The 20,914-nt window shown below is 34.6% G+C and overlaps 1 protein-coding gene across 15 annotated transcripts in view; it reads right to left on the reverse strand.

The window, feature by feature from the left end:
* The window catches only part of PPFIA2 (PTPRF interacting protein alpha 2), a 497,964-nt gene that overhangs the window by 257,441 nt on the left and 219,609 nt on the right, over positions 1-20,914 (reverse strand). The window lies entirely within an intron of this gene.

The following is a 20,914-nucleotide window of genomic DNA, read 5'->3' on the forward strand; positions in this document are numbered from 1 at the left end:
GGAAGAGAACTGTCATGAGGGTGGGGCCACTTCAGACAGTCCCCACAGAGTCAATGCCCAATGGAGCCATAGGGGTGGTTCTACCCTCAAGACCTTAGACTGGTAGAGCAACCAGAGTTCTATTCCAGCACAGAAGAGCTCTGGTGTGGGCTGCACCCAGCAAAACCAAGCAGGGACGCCTGGAGCCCTGGAGCCCATTTGCCCGGTAAAGCTGAGAAGATGGAGCATCTACCCCACTGTGTCCACAAGGAGACCTCTGCCCCAGTGGGCCTCAAGGGCAGATAACTGAGTCAAAGAAGATTCTTCCACAATATTTATGTTTTGGACTTGTTCAGCACCTATCATTTATTTCTTCTTTCCTATTTCTTTCTTTTCCAGTGGGAATGTCTTTCCTTGCCTGTCCCACCATTGTATTTTCGAAGTATGTAATTTGTTTAATTTCACTGGTTCACAACTGGACAAAAATTTGCCTCAGAATGAATTATATCTTGAGTCTCACCCATATCTGATTTTGATAATATTTAGATGAGACGTGAACTTTAGACTTCTAAGTTGACATTAGAACAAGTTAAAACTTTTGGGGTAATTGAAATGAAATGAATGCATTTTACATTTGAGAAGGACATGCCTTTTTGGGGGACAGGGGCAGAATGAAATAGTCTAAATATATCCCCTTAAAATTCATATATTGAAACCCTAACCTCCAAGATGATGGCATTAAGAAATGAAGCCTTTGTGAGGTGATGAGCTGATGAGGGCAAATCCTTCATGAATGAGATTAGTGCCCTTATTAAAGAGGTCTGAAACTCCTCACCCATTAAAGCTGCCATGTGAAGTCACAGCAAAAAGACAACTATCTGTGAACCAGAAATCAAGCCCTTACTAGACACTGAATTTGAGGGTGCCTTGATCTTGGATTTCCAAGCATCCAAACTGTGAGAAATAAATTTCTGTTGTCTTTAAGTTACCCAGTTCATGCTATTTTGTTATAACATCCCAGATGGACTAAGACACGCTCCTTAGTAATTCTCTACCCCTTTAGATAGAGTCAATTTGGCTCCTGTGATGGATAGATCCTATGGACAGGGTCAAGACACTGTTATTTTTTCCTCTGGTGTTCACTTTCTATACATTCCCTCTTGTGTTACAGAACTTGTGATTTGCCCCTCACCAAGGTGAAGAGGTGAAAAGATTTTTGCATATGTAATGAAATCACTTGCTTTTGGGTTAATCAAAAGGAATATTATTCTAGATGAGTTTGACTAAATCAGGTGAAAAGCCTTTTTGAAAAAAGATATGAAGCACCCTGCAGGTAAGGGAAATTTTCCTGCTGAACTTGAAGGAAAGTGTAGGTGACCCCTAAGAGCTGAGGGTCTCAGTACTACCATCACAAGGGCCTAAATTCTGGCAGCCACCCTGTGAACTTGGAAGAGGACTCTGAGCTCCAGCTGAGGACTCAGATCTGGCCTCTGAAACTTTGAGCAGAAGACTCACCTAGATTGTGTCTAGATTCCTGAACCAAGGAAACTGTGATAACGTGTGCTGTCTCAAGTTGCTAAATGTGTGGCGATTTATTTCTAAGCACTGGAAATTAATACAGAACCCTTATATATGTTCTCCTTATATTGTTTACTAACTCCATTACAACACTGGACATGAAACAACTGTTGCTCATTGGTGACTTTCTTCACAGTGAAATTCGAAATTCCATAAAGGCAGGAACCATATCTCATTTATAAAATTCAGTAATCAGAACATATTGTATTTTTGGCTAGAATACTATAGATACACAACAAAATTCTTAGAAATTTTCCCACTATTCTTGTCTAAGTAATCTAGTCATTGGTTAAAAAATGTAAAATTAGAAAATCAAAAAATCCTTATTAAAAATCCAGGTCTCAGGTCTCAACAGCGGACATTGATGAATCCTTTTTTTCCTTTCCAAGTACTTAGATATTAGACTAGGTATTTAGCCTTTTACATGCACCCCTGTAGTTTAAGGAAAGCCAATTAATCTCCTACCTTCAGATAACTCTTTTAGCTTGAGACAGCATTTTTTATTCCCCTAATATCAAATGTCAGCATAGGGATGTGATTTCAGTGAATCTCTTACTTGGAATGCTAGAAACAGAGTGGTCCTTTTCCTGATAGTTGAGAATAAGGATGTATGTGGCCCTGATTGCTAATGCAAGCCAATCTGTGGCTGTGAGTTTTGCCTGTTTGGCGATGGAAATAATATCATGAACTGAAGAGCAGGGAAACAAAATCAATTGTGTTTAATGACATGATTGAAGACCTATACCACCACTGGTGAATCCTGCCTTATTTCTGGATTTGAGTCACCAGTAAATCTCTTTACTGTTTAAAGCCAGTATTAGTTGGGATTCTGTTGCTTTAACACAGAGTCCTAAATGAGGCCATTTCTAAAACTATATTATCAAAGAATCACTAGGATTGGTATAAAGCAAACATTTGGTCATTCAACTAATTATTTACAGGATGTCAATAGCTGAATGGACAGTTTTGTTAATATATCCTCATATTTTATGATTGTGGAAATAGAAAATTATGACTTTTTAGATTAATGTTGATTTGTAAAGATAGAAGCAAATTTTTAAAATATTTAACATTTTTGCTTAATATTTATCTCTAGCTCCTCAATACCCAGTGGTTCTGAGTAGGTTTAGTTTGCATATCATTGATATCTATTTTAATTGGTAGATACAGTTACTCATATATTAGAATTCTCATAACAGATTTGTACCTATGCTTCTAGCTGAAGGTATGACCTAAAAGTTAAAATACAGAATTAGTATCTGGGAGAATTTAAATTAGCCTTTGATCAGAATCAATAGGGTCACATAATACCAATACCAAGATGGTGGGAACTTCATATAATTGTAAAGTGGTGATGGCAAGGAGGATTAATTTTGCAAAATCCATGCCAATGATACAATAAAAATATTTGTGTCTTAATTTAGTCTTTGAAACATGTCATTTTCTTTGCCTTCAAGAATTCAGCTAATCAATATTTTATTTTAATAGGTGTCAGCACTGTAAAAGTAAGACACAGGAACAGACTAAGAAACCAGCATTGGGCATCTGATGCATCATTACTTTTCTTTCTTTCCTGAACCATTCCCACTATGCCACAATTTCAATCATCCTAAGAAAACATATTATTAATATTCTCATCTTCCGTTTTCTAACACTAGGTATTTACTCCTACTATATACACCCCAGGTAGCTCCATTTTATGCTTCTAGTTAGAGTAAAATTATTTGAAGAAGTTGTCTCTTCATTGTATTGACTTCCACTTTTCTTAGTCTCTTTCAAAGCCTTCTGACTAATCTTAGCAAGGTCCACATGAACACATCCTCCCCTCCCCCTACTCAAATATAGGCATAGTTCCTTCTTTACTTCCTTTTTTGAGTTTTATGTCCAAATGGAACCTTCTCAGGTAAGCCTTTCCTCATACCTTCAGTGTTCCCTGCTTTATTTTTTTCTTTAGTGCTTAATGCTTATTTAATTACAATTTTTTATATATTTCTGATGGACTGAATTCTTATGTTCCCCCCAGATTCATATGTTGGAACTCTATCACCTAATGTGATGGTATTAGGAGGTGGAGTCTTTGGAAGGTAATTAGAATTAGATGATGTCATGAGGGTTTAGTGACCTTACAGGAGTCCTAAGAGAGCCTGCTTCCTGCTTCCATCATATAAGGACACAAGGCACCACCTATGAATGAAAATCTGCTGGGCTTTCACCAGACACCAAATCTGCTGACACTTTGATCTTGGACTTCCTGGCTTCCAGAACTGTAAGAAATAAACTTCTGTTGTTTATAAGCTACTCAGTTTATGGTATTTTGTTGTAGCAGCCTGAACGAACTAAGACAACATTTATAGTCACCACCAATCACTCCTACTGGAATGTAAGTTCCATGAAAGAGGGTTTTTTATTTATTCTATTCACCTCATTATTTCAGTTCCTAGAATAGTACCTATCCCTTAGCAGATATTCAGTATTTTTTGAATGAATGAGAGAGTGCCATTGATCAAGTGAGCAAAAATTAGGGGAGTCACCAACAGTAGACAGAGGATCTGAGGGTACATCTTGAAGCGGACAGGTCAATTGGGAGAAATCAAGAACTCAGATAGTGATATCGGTAACAGGAATTCAGAAGCTCAACAAAATGATTAGGTAAAAGGCACAGGATTCCATGTTCCAGAATAGAATTAGATAAAGTATCAGCTTTCTACTGAAGAAAATATCCATATGCACCTTATATAGTCTAGAGACTGAATTTATCTCAAACCTGGATGATTTATAAGTGGAATCAGGCAAATATAACCAACTTCTAGGTATGAGGGGAAATAAAAGGAGTTCCTGACAATAGAATTGGCTTTCCATTCAAATTATTGAGTACATGTGTTCATCCCTAAGCAGCAATGCTTTATAATTGTCTATGACCACAAAATATAATTTAAGTTCACGAATTTATAAATTTATTTACTAATAAATACACAGAAAAATAACACCAATATTAGAAACAATCTACAAATGTGTTGTGAAAAGCATTTCCATAGCAACATCAGAATAATTATCGCTATAATCAGCAGTAGAGAAAATGTGCTAAAGCCAAGCTTTATTTTTCTCAGAATCATGGGACTGCAGTGCTCACCCACACAACAGAATCAGCAGCATGAAAAACAACAGAAAATTATATTTTATGTAAAAAACAGTCATTGAGCACTCTACAATTATATAGAAATCAATGAGTATAAAAAATAGATTAACAGCTATGAAAAGAGACAATTATGACATTTTTAGTGTCAGTAAAATGTATCATATTCTAATATGAGATTATTTTTCTAAAATTAATGCACTGTAGCTAGAGACCCAATTTTAGAAGAAGAAATGAAAGCTCATATCAAACATCTTAATTTGTAACTCATTAATGCAATTAGCATGACTTCATCTGGAATCAAGAAAGGCACAGTCTCTCAGAGTCAATGTGTCAGAGAAAAGATAAAACTGACAACCAACAAGAGAATTATTCTTATTTTGATGGACTACATTAAACAAAGAAAATACTACAAAATACGTACTTTTATGTGTTACATTAAGATATAAGCCATGAAGTACAAAAACAAAGTCATCATAGATTTATATAGTCAATCAAAAAGACCTGAGTCTATTTGCTAATATTTTATTTACTTTTTCAGCATCAAGTGATAAAGTAACATCTTAATTTTCTTGAATTTATATTTTTCTGCTATTTTCAATCTTCTATGAGAGAAGAAAAACCCAATCCAATAGTCCACCAGGAAGAAATAACCTCCCAAGGAGAATATAAGCTGTATATTTATTCCAAGTAAATAGAGAGAGAGAAAGAGAGAGATATATATACAAAGAGTGGCGGGGTGGGTGGGGGAGAGAGAGAGAGAGAGAGAGAGAGAGAGAGAGAGATCCATATACCAGGATTGCTCCAGGCACTAAAAATACAAAGGCAAGCAAGGCCATTTTTTGTTCAATGTCAGCCGAATGCCTTTAGAAATTGTAATTTTCCAGTGGGGGTTGGCTAACTCCAACTCCTCTGGTTAAATACAGCTGACTACTTGTTGCACAGTCCAGGTGCTAAATATGGTTTTTATACTTTTAAATGGTCCACATGGAGGAGAACAAGACACATTGGGGCTACTGGAGGGTAGAGGGTGAGAGATGGGAGAGGATAAGGAAAAATAACTAATGGGTACTAGGCTTAATACCTTGGTGATGGAATAATCTGTACAAAAAAACCCAGGGCACGAGTTTATCTGTGTAACAAACCTGTACATGTACCCCTGAACTTAAAATAAAAGTTTAAAAAAAAAAACGATGTAGACCAACACATACAATGCTATAAACTAAAATAAGAAGAAAAAGAACTTTCAAAGAAGATTACATGACTTATGAAAATTATATCAAATTCAACTTTCAGCGTCCATAAAGATGCTTTATTGGAACACAGCCATGACCACCCATTCCTTCATGCATTGTCTGTCATTGCCTTTGAGCCACAAGAGCAGAGGTGGGTAGCTGACACAGACTCTATGACCTCCCAAAGCTCAAAATATCAACTGTCTGGCTCTTTACAGAAAATTTTGCTAACTACTATGGAGTTAAGCAAAGCTTTGACAGATATTCAGAATACAAATGAATACAATTTTAGTATCCTGAAAATTTGGAGCTTCAAGACAGGAAGAAATTTTAAAAGAAGGCAGAATTCTGTCAGAATTCTATCTGTCAGAAGGTGAATAGAACTTAAATACTCTCTCCTAAGAGCCAAAGAAATGCAAGAACCAATCTAGTGATGTAATAACCTAGGTCAGCAATATAAGCTTTGTGAATAGACCTGGAATTTGTGAACTGCATGACCCAGTAGAGCAACTTTAAAAAAAATTGTTCAAGTTTATTATTTTAAAAGGAGCGAAGTGTGGCAACCGGAATGAACAGAAAAACCACTCGGAATGTCCACAGCTATTCAACTCCTGCTCAGCCACAATCTCTAGTTGAAAAGCCAGCACATCAGCTGAAAAGAGTACAGTCTCCTTAGTAGTACACAGTAAGTAGTAAGCCTGGATAAGCCCAGAAAAAATTGAGGAGGATAAAAAAGAGAAAAAAAACCACATTATATTAATATATGTCTTTAAAAAGAAATCTCTACATATTTGGAATATTATGTATTTGCAATGTTTTAGACATACTGTCCTCATTAGAGATAGAAGTCAGGCTTGTGATTAAAATTTAAAACGATTTAGAATTGTGACTTTAAGCAGAAATCTTACTATGTTTGTATGCAGTATTTACATAATTAAGAAAACTCAGATTTCAATATATTAAGTCATCTGATTTCCCTTTTAATTATCTAAGTTGTTTGACAGACAACATCATTATAAACTTTTTAATATACTCTTAAACTTTTATAAATTTAAGATGCAGGAAGTTTCAATTCTTTGGTCTGAGTTACAAAAATAATTTCAATGCAATAACTTGAATTACTTTGCAACCAGTTTACTTATACCCAGCGAATAGAAGCCATGCCAGTAAATTAAATTGGCATAGATAGTACAGAATTTATTCATCCCAAAATACCTATTAAGTAGTTAGCTTTAATGTGTCTAGAATTCAATGTGGCACTACATATTCGAGATGAATGATAATAGCCCTGCCCTTCAGAAAATTAAAGAATGGTGGAAGAGACAGATAATTAAATCACTAGGGTGGAAGTACGATAATAGTATAAATGGAGTGTACCATGAAATCACACACGCAAAAAAGGAAACAAAACCCAACATCAAGAGATCAGAGAGGACTTCCTGGGTGAATTAAAGCTTACGTGGAATGCTGAATAAAAATGAAGAATCCTCTAGGCTATAAATAGATCACATTTAGTCAACTTACAAAGGACAAAACAAAACAATCATGAGGAAGAGAATGATGATAATTAATAATGAACAAGTGATAAGGACGATTGAGATATTGGCATGTGAGGATATAGCAAGATATGAGGAGAAAGGAAGACAGGGTCTACTGTCCCAGGAACATTGTAGAATATTTAAAGGATAGATTTTCTTCTAAGGGTAATGAGGAGGTTTTAAAGATTATTTTATTTCTTTAAACGAGAGAGTAACACAGGTAAGGTACCCTTGACTGGAGTAGGACTGGAGGCAAAGAGATGAACTCAAAGGCTTTAATAATAATGGTACTGGTAAGAAATAATGACAACGGTAGAATCTGAAAATGATAAATTCAAAGAGCAAGGTTTATTAAATCACTTGTGGAAATAATTTCGAATTAATTTGATATTAATTAGAAAATAAGTATAATGGACATATTTCTTGATAAATGAGCCGCTCAATTCCTAAAAGTTCAGCATGATCTCAATGCAATCCATGGCTGCAACCCCAAACCACAACCTCTGTTCACAGTTGCTTGAATCAAAAATTGTCTTTGGAAATAAAAGCAGCTGTGACATTTGTTATACAGAAAACTTTTGACTTGGGTGGCCTGGCTTTAACAGATGAGCAAATTCAGTCAAATTAGAGATTTAATGATTCCCACTAGCAAGCTGTAGACTTTGCAGCTGGAAGATTATATACCCTTGGGTTGTGGGGTGGACATTTTCAGATTTGTGCAAGCTGATGACTAAGTCTATTTGTAGAAATAGGAGGATAGGGCAGAGCAGAGAGAAAAAAGGAAAGTGAGATGAAAATCATATAGTCCCTGAGAGATTATCAGAGCAGCTCAGCTCCCAAAATCTTGCCAGTTGCCATGAGGTCAAGTAGTCCCTTTCACTACCATCCTTGGATTTTGTGAGGCCCTTCAGAGCTTTACAATTTACTGTCTGTTCTTGATCTAGTTTACATGGGTTCCATTGCTTGTAAACAAAAAGGCTTTGGGTAGAAAATGCAAAGAACCATTAATGATATAGATAAAATACTACACAGTTAGAAATTTCTTTTACTCTACCTACAAAAGAAATTTTTTAGCTTCTCCTTGAATATTTTCAGTTACCAGATGCGTAACTGTTTCTGATTACAATCTATCCCATTTGCAGAATTTTAGATATTTGCAGCTAATTCTTTTTATTATGATTAAATTTATCCTGATTCCCATTTTATTTTTAAAGCAAGAGCTATGACTCTTATTTGTTTCTTTGTTTTCCTCATGCCATAACCTCCTTCTCTTAAGCAGAGTGCCTAAAAATGTGTTTAAAATTATTATTTGCATTTCCCCTCTCAACATATTAACTGAAGCAGTTTTTCACTGATAGAATAAAATCCCCTTTATCTCAACCAAGAAGCCATCTCCATTTAACAAATATCATTTAGTATTTTTTGTTGTTGTTAGTAATGTGTTTCTCATGTATTTGGTTTTTGGCCAAAATGCAGCTGACAGTGCAACTTTGTATCATAATGTTGGTGAGGGGCACTTAACTTTCTGAGTAAAGTTTCAGAGCTCAGTTTCATATCCAGTGTTACCAATATCTTGGTAGAAGAAAGGGATTTAATAAAATGAAATGTTTAACCATGATGGAAAGGGCATTGGATAAAATGTTCAAAATGTATTTAGGTATTGAAGTATATAATGGTTACAAATGACATCACAACGTTTAAATATAAAAGGATGACATCACAACATTTTAGTATAAAAGGATATTCCATAAAGGTACTCACATTCTCCAAAGATTACTTACAATTGTATAATTTATCAAATTTATGCATATATTTTTAAATAATTTGTATATTCAATGCCTTTCTTATCCTATTCTTTAGGCCTAGGTTATTTAAAAAAGTACAACCTAGAAGATATCAAATTTATGCCAAATTAAGTGCTGGTAGATTATACTGAGTTACAGACTTTCTGCAGTGATTTTCCACAACTAGAAATTTTCCACCTTTGAAAACTTGTGAATTTTGGGGGGCAGAAACTGAATTTGGGGGCAAAAATTGCTCTGAATAAGAAATAGTTTTAGAGTTATGAATATGTGAACAATGAATTAGAACTTATCAATATTATACCAAAACTCCTCTTTGATTGTAATCGTTTCTAAATTCACAAATCTATCTATCTATCTATCTATCTATCTATCTATCTATCTATCTATCTACATATATATATACACATTTGTGTGTATACAAATGTGTATATATATATGAGATAATTTGTGAATTATCAGGAAAATATATATATTTCCTGAAGTCACTGTATCATCCTAGTAAATTTGCACAAAAATATCTTATTTGTCTTTAAATTATCACTCCTTTGCTAGTTTCTTTACCAAAATAAAAAAATGAATGGGTAAAGAATATGTGATATATATACACAATAGAATACAATTTGGCCATAAAAACATGAAATCCTGTCATTTACAGCAACATGGATGGAAATGTAGGTCATTAAGTTAAGTGAAATAAGCAAGGCACAGAAAGACAAATATTGCATGTTCTCATTCATATGTGTGAGCTAAAATTTTCCTCTCATGGAGGTTGAGAGTAGAATGGCAGTTACCAGAGGCTGGAAAGGGTGTGTGTGTAAAAACAGGGAGATAAAGAGAGGTTGATTAACGGGTACAAACATAGAGGTAGATAGAAGGAATAAGTTCTAAAAGTCCATAGCAGAGTGGGGTGACTATTACTATAGTTAACAAAAATGTATCATATACTTCAAAATGTTAACAACTAGAAGAGAGGACTTAAAATGTTCCCACCACATAAAATTGAGAAATTCTCAAGGTGATGGATATCCTAAATGCCCTGATTTGATTATTACATGTTCTATGCATGTAACAGAATATCACATGTACTCCATAAAGATGTACAAATATTATGTATCAGGAAAAAATATTTTGAAACACTATTAATGCATTTTCCCTCTTGGAAATTATATTGGTTTCTTTTTACTTTTTATTCTTTTAAAAAAGACTACAAGGGACCCTAAACACTGATAATTTACTGTTAAACTTTGAGTTTCAAATTTAACTCAAAAATTCATAGCAAGGCACGCTTTCAAGAGGGAGAAAAAGAACTTTTCTAGAAACAACCCAAGCACACTTTATATACATCAAGAACCAAGCTGAGAAGACAGTTCATGAAGTCAGAAGTGAGAGTAGATAAAGTAATTGCCACACAAGAACTCTTTCAGAAGTAGAGGAGGGAAGCAAGAAGATGAGAAAAAAGAGAGTAGTGCTGATATGCATATGGCTTGCTCCCCACTCAGTGTTGAAATTCTAGAGAGGGAGAAGATGAAGTAGTTTGAAAGATTCAGTTGATTGGAGAAATGGATAATTAGGGGGAGGTTTCCTGCTTCCCCCAGTATAGTCCTGGCAAGTTCTAACGTCTTCAGAGAAGTTCCCATTTTAGCAGGTGCTATGGCCACCATGAAACAAGAAGGTTTCAAATATGTGAACAATAAATTTGAACTTATTGTTATAGCAAAGATCTTCTTGGATTATAATGGTATATATATGTATATGTCTCAATATAGGCAAAATTGCCTATATTGGGTGAAATGTTGCCTAGTTGAGTAGACATGAGAGCAGCCTCAGATGGCCTGGTACACTACAGCTTGGATATGAAATGTGTAGTTGAAATTTTAAGGGCAATGGACAGCAGGGTATGCACAAGAAGTTCTGAGAATGCTGGTGGACTTCAAGAGGACTGGATTCAGGAAAAGAGGGTTCCGGAGTTTGGGAACTCTTGATTATCAGCAAAGGCCAGATCTACTGTCACCAGCACTGGATTTCAGAACAACACTTGAAAGACAAGATGGTACCCACCATATCTCAGGGGACACTAGGTCATGATGCTCAATATCCTGAAAGGCAGAATCTCACTGTAGCAGGTGCCATGAGATCAGGTTGAGACACCTAAAATGAAGAACATCTAACTCAATAACACAAAAATACATACATTTCTCTCTCCTTCTAGATACTACCTTGGCAAGGGAGGAAGGAAAAAAGTTTATAAAACAGAACCACCCCACAGCAAACACACACACACACACACACACACACACACACAACTAGTGAGAGGGTTTCAAACTAAAAGAGACTGAGATCTCTTTTATGACGCTTATGTGTTGCTTTATATGAGGAAATGAAAGTTCAGGAGCAAGAAGATATTCATCATAGAAAACAGGAAAATTTACAGGAATTTATTTTCTTTTATTTTTAGGAATTGCGTGAAAATTTCACTTGTTATAACTATAACTTGGCAAACTCCTTCATTCATGCTGCCTTTGTTGTAACTGTTTATATATACCTTTTCTAAATAAAACCAGAATATAACACAAGGTAACATCTAGGAAGAAAGCATTAGCTAACAGTGCTATTAGCCACTTCATTAAATCAGGCAGGTCATAAAAAACAAGCAAAGCCACATTTTCAAATTTGTTCCTCAGATTCTTTTTCACGCATCATCAAATCTAAGTCTTCAGTGTATATATGAGTGTTATAAATATAGTCAGCATCTCAGCCTGCAAAGAATACACTATGAGAATTAATTACCAAAGCACTTAAAATTCATCAAAATCACAACAAAGCTGACAACTATTATTTACTTCCATATCAGATTAGTTGAAGATTAATGTGAAAAAAGGTAAATGTATCATCTGTTCTGAACTACCTACACAGTAATCATCTCTGGCTCAGTGTAATTTCCAAATTTCACTCTAACATACTCATGAATACTTAATATTACATATAGCCTGTACTTTTATCTGAAACTTTTATGGTGCTTTACCATAAAAATAATAGCTTTCAATTATATTTTCCAAACCATTCAAATGCCACGCTTGTTGATATTTCTTGTATCAACAACATTATTTTAGATACCAACCAAAGGCAAGTATTGTTTCCCCAAATATCTTTATTACAGAAAATTAAAAAAAGAAAACTTTTCCTTAAAGTTCCAAAATTTTAAATTGTATATTGAAAAAAATCAATTTATTCAATTTCCCAAAGGGAAACCAAAAAAAGTGAATGGCAAATTGACTATTGAAGATTAACCAATTAGTAATAAATATATTTATTGAGTTTATTGCAGATTATTCAATTAATTCAATTATTCAATTAATATATGCATGTGTATATATTACACGCTATGTGTATATATATGTATATATTACACGCTATGTGTATATATGTATATATTACACGCTATGTGTATATATGTATATATTACACGCTATGTGTATATATGTATATATACACATATATACACAAATATATATACATAAATATACATATATATATAGTTTTGAAGAAAAATATAAAATAACTTCTCCATTAGAAAATTTTCTCTGAGCTGAGAAGAGGAAATGAAGAATTTTTTTTTTTTAGGTTAACATGACATAACTAGAAAAACACACTATATTTCAAATATAGCAGTTAAGACTGATGGGAAAGTAAACATTTTTTAAAATTCATGATAAGTTCCCCACCGGTTACTGACAGGTTTATGGTTTTACATTAGTAAATATTGATTTATTAAGTATATACTCTTTATAGAATACAATACAGCCCTAAAGTCTGAGTGGGAAGCAGAAGGAGAAAGAATTACATAATTACTTAATTATGTACGTATTGGCAAAATGAAAAATTTAATATGGAACATTTGTAGAGAAACCAGGCAACATAAGATAATTATTTGATGTGTTTAAAGTTTAAAAAAATTCTGCTGGGACAATTATGTAGTATATGAATTTCAGTATTTAGACATTTGACTTTTCCCATTATCTCACAAATCCTCCCTACTGGCAATAGAGACACCATCTCCTTATTTCAACACTTATAAGTGAAAAAGAGAGACAAATAAAAGAGGAGAAAGAGTTAAGGGAGGAAGTGAACAAAAAGAAAGTATGGCCCTAATTACAATCAAAGGCAACCAAAAATACAGAACTGAAAAATCAGTTCTTCCTTACTGTGTGCCTTTGCCATGCAATGCCAAATAAAAGAACTGAGTGTACTTGGATTCCCTCTTGCCCTTCACACCAATGTTTTGTGGACCACCCACTCATCTAACCTAATACCTGAGATGCCTCCCTTATAACTCTTGGTAAACTTAGATGTTCTCTATAGACCACGTATTCTAATGTCAACATGCCTCAACTAGAGTGCATATCAAGATGTATTTTAAGAATCCCTTCTTCCTATTAGACTGTTAATGAGTTCTTTGTTTTACCAATTTTTCCAGGGCCTGACACCATACCTGGCCTGCCCCATGTCTGACCTCTGCAAATGTTCAATCAGAACAAAAGATGAGCTCTAAGGGAGAAGAGAACTGGCTGGCTAAAAGGGATCTCAAGATGTAACATTTTCTTACTGAATATTCCCTAGATCAGTGCCTTCCCCGCAATCTTTTGGGGTTAAATATTTGATTTTGTTCAGGACACTAACAGTGGATCAATTTGTCAAACTTAGACTCACATTATCCATGTTTGCAATCTGATAATAAGCAAAAGTCCCAGGAAATGAATAGCAAACTTCATAGTACAGTAGGTAAGAGCACAACTCTTGGATTGAATTGAATCAAATGTTACCCCCACTAGGTTGTAGTGTTAGAAAGTTATTATATCCCAATGAACTTGTTTCCTCCCTTGCAAAATAAGCATAAAAATAGTCACCTCAATAGTTGGTTGTGAACATTAAAAATGATAAGGTATGGTGAATACATAGCATAATTATTGCATATTGACAATAAAGAACAAATGTTGATATTATCATGACAATATTAAAGAAAAGAAGTTGTAGATCTTGATGATCAGTCCACTCCTCCATTACATGCATGTTTATGGGTGTCAGACACTATTCTTAATACATGGATATATTATTATACAAAACATAATGGAGTTTAGGTTCTAGTGCAGATAGAAATAAACAATAAAAATACACAATAAATATGTTTTATGTAACAGAGGGAAGATATATGCTTTGGAAAATATAATAGAGGATGTTCAGGAAGATTGGAAATGCTGAGGATGAGGGAAGGGGTATTGCCATTTTAAGTTGGGAAGTCCCAGTAGGTGTCATAGAGAAGATGCTATTTCAACAAAGACTTGAAAGAAGTGAACATGTGGATATCAGGAGTAAAAGTATTTTATTACAGAAAACAGTAAATACAAGGGCCCTAAGGTGTAACGTACTGTCTGTTTTGTGGAACAGGATGGGGGCTGGTGCAGACAACGTGGAGTGAACTAGGGAAAACTTAGTATGAGGTGAAGTCAGAGCATGAGTTGTGTCCATGGGTCATTCTAAGAATGTTGGCTTCTATTTGGAGTAAGACAGGTAGTCTGGAGGGTTCTGAGGGCAATAATAACAAAAACTGAGTTTTAGCATCACTTTGGCTGCTGTGTTGAGAACAGACCATAGAAGGACCAGGGTGGAAGCATGGTTTAGGATATGTAGTTAGAGGACTATTGTAATAATCCAGATGAAAGATGATGCTCAGACCAGGGTGGCAGCAACAGAGGTGGCGAAATGTGGTCAGATTTCTATATGGGTTGTATTGTGTGAAAGAGAGAACTCAAGGATGATTTTAAGATTTTATACTAATCCATTGGAATTGAATTGTCATCAGTTAAGATGGGGAAGACTCTGGGGGGAGCAGTTGAGAGATGAAGTCCAAGAGTTCTACATTAAGACATGTCAAGTGAGATGCCTATTAGAAATAGAAATGGAGAGGGTGGGTAGACATTTGCATATATGTGTCTGAAGGTCAGGGGAGAAATCTGGGCAGGAAATATACATTTGAGAGCCTTGGCCTACAAAATGATATTTAAAGTCATGAGGTTGGGTGACATTTGATGAGATCACCAAATAACCAAGGTCTGCATTTGCAGTATTCCAGTCTTAGGATGTCTGGAGAGGAAAATAAGCCAGCAATGAAATTTGAGAAGAAACAAGTGATGTAGGAGAAAAACCTGATGTGGTTGTCCCACAATTAGCATCAATAGCATTTAATAACTTCCAGGTGATTCTTATGCATGCTAAAGTTTAAGAACCACTGCTGTAGAGGGGCAGTAGAATTTGGGGTAAAAATTAAGAACTTTCATTAATCTTAAATGTTAATACAGTGTCACTGAACCTCTTTGAGGAATAACTCAACTAGATACAGAACTAAGTAGTCCCTCATTGAGCTCAAACTCAAGCACTCCACATTTAGATGCTACCACACTTAGATTAATGTTTTTACACACTCTATATTTCTTATTTTCTCATTTTCATTGCTGTTAGGTGTGATTGCTTAGAATAAGTTTTATTCCCTCAATTAGATTTCACTAAGTTCAATTTCTTTCCATTAAATCTGATTAAAGAAACTCAAATTTAACTAAGGTTTTAAACATCCAGGCATAATTAGCATTCCAGAAGAGGGGTTTGTTTATCGGCATGAATTCCCACAATGTGGAAAAACAGAGAGAGAGAGAGAAAGAGAAAGAGAGAGACCAATAGATATTGGTGTTTATAGTCAATTTCAGGCAGATTCTATACTTCTCACCAACTCCTGTTCTCTTGCCCCATCAAAGCAAACAAACCAAAATAAAATGACAGTTAACAAGGGTATAAAAACACCAAACCAGGGAATAAAGAAATAAACCTTTTGAAGTCTTCTTTAATATTTAAATAGAAATATTTATCATAAGACTTAGCAATTAAGAATGGAAAGAGCTATGTTTTATATCAATTCAACAACTGATTTAGGGAAAGTGATTTAACCTCTCAGAGTTTCTGCATGTTTAACCATACAAATGTGTACAGAAAGTAAATATTCCCTGTAAACTCACCACAAAGGCTGGGCTTGGTCTCTTATATGGGAAAATGCTTTGTCAGCCAAAGAACTAAGCAGAGATTAAATTGATTTTAAAATAATATTTTAAAATGTATCTTTTATTAAGAGAAGAAACTTTAGGACAGGGAGAATTTATCAATTTTAAATTTTAAATAAAGATAGCTCTTTAGGAGTTTAAAAAATATTTCAAGGGAAGATTGCATATATATAGTCTTGATATACATTGTTGGCATTGTTTTATTGATACAAATGGAGTATTCAAAACAAAAATTCATATACTTAAATAATTAATTATCTATACTCAAATATTATTGCAGTTTAGAATTCTAAGCTATTTTGGCCTATTTAAATGAAAATAACATAGAGAAGAGTAGAAAATAAAATGACATACCCTATATCTGTCATTAAGATTTAAGAAGTATTTTCGTACTGCTATATTATATTTAGATCTCTCTTTAGGAAAACAAATACGTCACAAAAACAATTAAAGTTGGTGTCTCCTCATTCCATTTCTCTTCATCTTTTTCCCCAGGGGTGCCTGCTATCCTGAAACTGGAATCTATTATTCCCATGCAAATTCTTGCACATTATATACATAAGAAGTATATACTCATAAACAACATATATTATCATTATGTGTTTAAACATTTGCATAAACAACTTACTTTTTAATCATAACATTAAGCTTTAAAATTTATCAGTGTTGATACATGTTGTTAAATAGTCTTCTATTATAAGAATAAAACTATTTAGGCTCCTACACAGAATTAGTTAGGCTGTTTCCACATTTTCCCCCATATTACAAACAGTTCATTGGCAGGCATTTTCTTTTTTTAATGAGTGCTATTCAAATGAATTCAGCTGTGGGAAATTGTTCGTGGCTCATTCGCATCTGACAATTCTGTTCATGGGCTGCTCCTCAACAGCTGTCCCTACTAATGCAAGATAATTTTATGTAAAATTGATGTTTCCATAAGAAGGACTCATGAGAGGAGGTGTCTTCTGTGGTAGGAAGTCAAGAACCAAAGGAAAATCATAAACTCTAAGAAGAAATATGCAACAAATTAAATCAGTTTTGGTGATTTCCCAGGTGATTTTACATGTTCTATGCCAATTTGGAAAATGCGTTCTCTTCTTTTGTTGAAAAATAAAAAAAAAACTTGTGAAAAAATTGTTACTGCTCAACAAATAGTTCTCTATCATTATATTAATTAGGCAAATTATGTCTTTAAAGCAATAAAAAAAACCTACCAATAGTTCCTTGAATATTTGGCATTTTTATGATCAGACTGCTGGACTAAAAAGACTTTTATTTCTTGAGTTGTCTTGCTCAGGAGTTGACTTGTTCCAGGCTACAAGTGAACAATTCTGAAACCACTATACATGTATAATGGAATTGGACAATTAAGTAAATGGTGACTAATGCTGGGAGCCAGGCTTCTCATATTGGAGTTGGAAGTTACAGACAAGCAAGCTTTGAAGACTAGAATGATTGGTATATTACTGGCTTAGGGTTAGAAACATCAGGATGAACTCATGTTCAGTTTAATATAGATGTAGATGGATACTGCAGTGGGCTGATTGGTGACTTCCAAAAAAAATGTATCTGTTCTAATCCCTGGAACTTATGAACATTACCTTATATGGCAAAATATGTGATTTAACTAAGAATTTTGATAAGAGTTTATTCTGGTGTACTTGGGTGGGCCTTACATGCACTCACATGTATCCTTTAAGACAGGGCAAGAGAGAGCTTTGGGACAAATGGGCAGGCAATGAGACCATGCAAGCTGAGATTGGGGTGAGTGCAGATACCATGGAATGCCTAAAGCTACAGGAGGCTGAAAAAGGCAAGGACTATATTCTCCTCTAGGAGCCTTGGGAAAGGAGCATGGCTCTGCCAGCACCTCACTTTAGGACTTCTGGCTTCCAGTCTGTGACAGAATAAACTTATGTTGTTTTAAGCCACCGATTTTGTGGTAATTTGTTACCACAGGGCAGACACAGAAACAAATAAAATAGATACGTAGAAGTTTTTATAAATATGTGCATATACAGGGGTTAGAATGCACATGTGTTTACTTTGCTGCATCTGCTGAGTGATCCTAGAACTAATGGGACCCCAGTAACAAAGATAATGCTGACTAATATAACCTTAAAGTTTCCCTCAGCTGGACTAAATTTTAACAGACTTTTTCCTGACTCTAGGCTCCTGACCTCTTTTCTAAAGCTTTTACCTTAGAAAATTTGTGAATATAAATATTTCTATGTTCCTTTGAGATATAAATCTTTTAAACAGCCTCTAGCCAGCTTTATAGCCAGGAATGTCTTTTTCAGGAATCTGGAAGCCATTCCTTTGCAATGTAATCATAAAATAGTTTCCTCATCTCCCAGGCTCTGGGAGAATGAGCCCCTAACTTCCTGGGGCATGATGGTTCAAGCTATAAAACTACCTTCAGTCATGAAGATCAGAGAAAGTTTACTTTTCCATTGGATAAGGAAAATTAGAAAACTAAAGTGGCCTAGGATTCCCCTATCCCAGCTCTTAAAATTTCTTCCGTCATTTGTTTTAAGGAGAATTAAGCTCAGATTAACTTGTGGCCTCTCTCCATGTCTGCAGTTGCCTTGAATGAATTTTCCTTTTACTGCTTTTACTGTTTAAATTTGCCAGGCACAGTTTTGGCTTTGACAATACCTAGACCCTAGCTGTTTGTTTCTAACACCATTCTCCAATAAAAGAAATGAAAGATCCATGGAGAAATAGCTGATTCTAGGACTGGGTTGGGAAATATACAAGACAAGCCTGGACATTTTGTAGTGCCAGAAGTGCTAAAAACAACAGCAACATAGCAAAAAATAAACCACACACCAACACACACATAAACACACACAAAAAATGATGAGGTCTGTCAAAAGGACAGCAGTGAATAGAGCTCCTAATGACCAAAGTGTGCAAATTTTGAGCAACAAAAAAACGCAGAAATAAAGTAGTATTGTATTACAACTTAAAGGATAAAACAAATATCCATGAATCCACACTCACATAAATAAATGATGATATAAATAAATAAATGTGAAGAATATAGAAATCTTACAAAGGTTTTCAGAGTTCAAAATAATTTATATGGATACTCTTCCTTAAGTAGGTGGAGCATAACTCCCTACTCTTTAAAGGTGGACTGTCAATAGTGACTTTCTTTCAAAGACAAACGGAAGTGGAATGAGTTCACAGAGTATGGACGTGGGCAAGAAAAATATAACTTTATAGTGAAGAAACCCGACAAACACTTCCTCAGCCAGGTGATCAAGATTAAAATCGACAGTGATATGTAATATTGACAGTATGTACTCTTCATATGATGTGATGTTAATGGCACTTTACCTCTGTGGTCTTCTTCCCCAAACCCATAACTCTAATCTGATCATGAGAAAAATATCAGACAAATACAAGTTCAGGGATATTCTTCCCAACATGTGACTAGTGTACTTCAAAACTGTCAAGGTCATCAAAAACAAGCAAAGTGTGAGAAACAGCCAAGATAAACATTATGTGGTATCCTGGAAGAGATCTTTGAACACAAAAATGACCTTAGGAAAGAGCCAAAGAGATATGAATAAAGCTTAGACTTTAGTTAATAATAATATATCAACATTGCTTCATTAGTTCTGAACAATGTACCATACTAATGTAAGATGTTAATAACAAGGGAGACTTGGTGTGGGTATATGCTTTCTGTGCTATCTTCACAATTTTTCTGTAACTCTAAAAGTATTCTTATAAAAGCTTATTAAAAAAGAGATCTTTATTTTTATGTTGATTTTCTCAGCAGATAAAGAAATAAGGTCCAGGTTTCCTACAAGAATGTTCATTCTCTTCCCCAGAACTGATGGTTATAATCCCCAAGATGAGAATGTGCTCAGGCAGCATGGTCTTAATGGAGTGATAGTGTACCTCATGCCCAGTCTCCAGAGCAGTTTTTATGCAAATGACTATTGTCATTAGGATGAAGAGGAGCTGTTCTAGCTAATGGGGCAGCCCAACATGCTTCCAGCATAGCTTTTGAATGTCTCTTTGAACATTCACTTTGTTTATAATTATCTGACTGTACCTAAATTTGATTCTACATGAAAATTTATACAATTATGTAATTATTCCATTTTAATGTAAGACTGAAACAGACTGTTACCACTATTCTTGAGATTCCACAGAGAACTGCATGCTTTTGCTATTAAAAGACCACTGCTGAAGTATTTGAATATTATCTCTTAGGAATTGATGAAATATGGAGGTTTCAAGCATTTCCATCAGCACACAATCATTCACAACAGCCTTCTAGATGCTTATTTTCTATCTTTTCCTATACAAGGTGCTTCCAAATCACCGTCATCATTACTGAAGAATTCAAAGTCCTGAGCTCAAAAGCAATCAGAACCCATAAGGTAGCATAATTAATAGTACAAAGTTTCAGTTAAATGCTTAAAGTATAGCCAACTACAAATAATATAACACCAAATAGAATATTATTGTCTCAATGAGGTAACGACTCATCAACTAAAACCACCTAAGATAGAACTTTTTG

This window comes from Pongo pygmaeus, chromosome 10, assembly GCF_028885625.2.
Source record: "Pongo pygmaeus isolate AG05252 chromosome 10, NHGRI_mPonPyg2-v2.0_pri, whole genome shotgun sequence".
Lineage (NCBI taxonomy): Eukaryota > Metazoa > Chordata > Mammalia > Primates > Hominidae > Pongo > Pongo pygmaeus.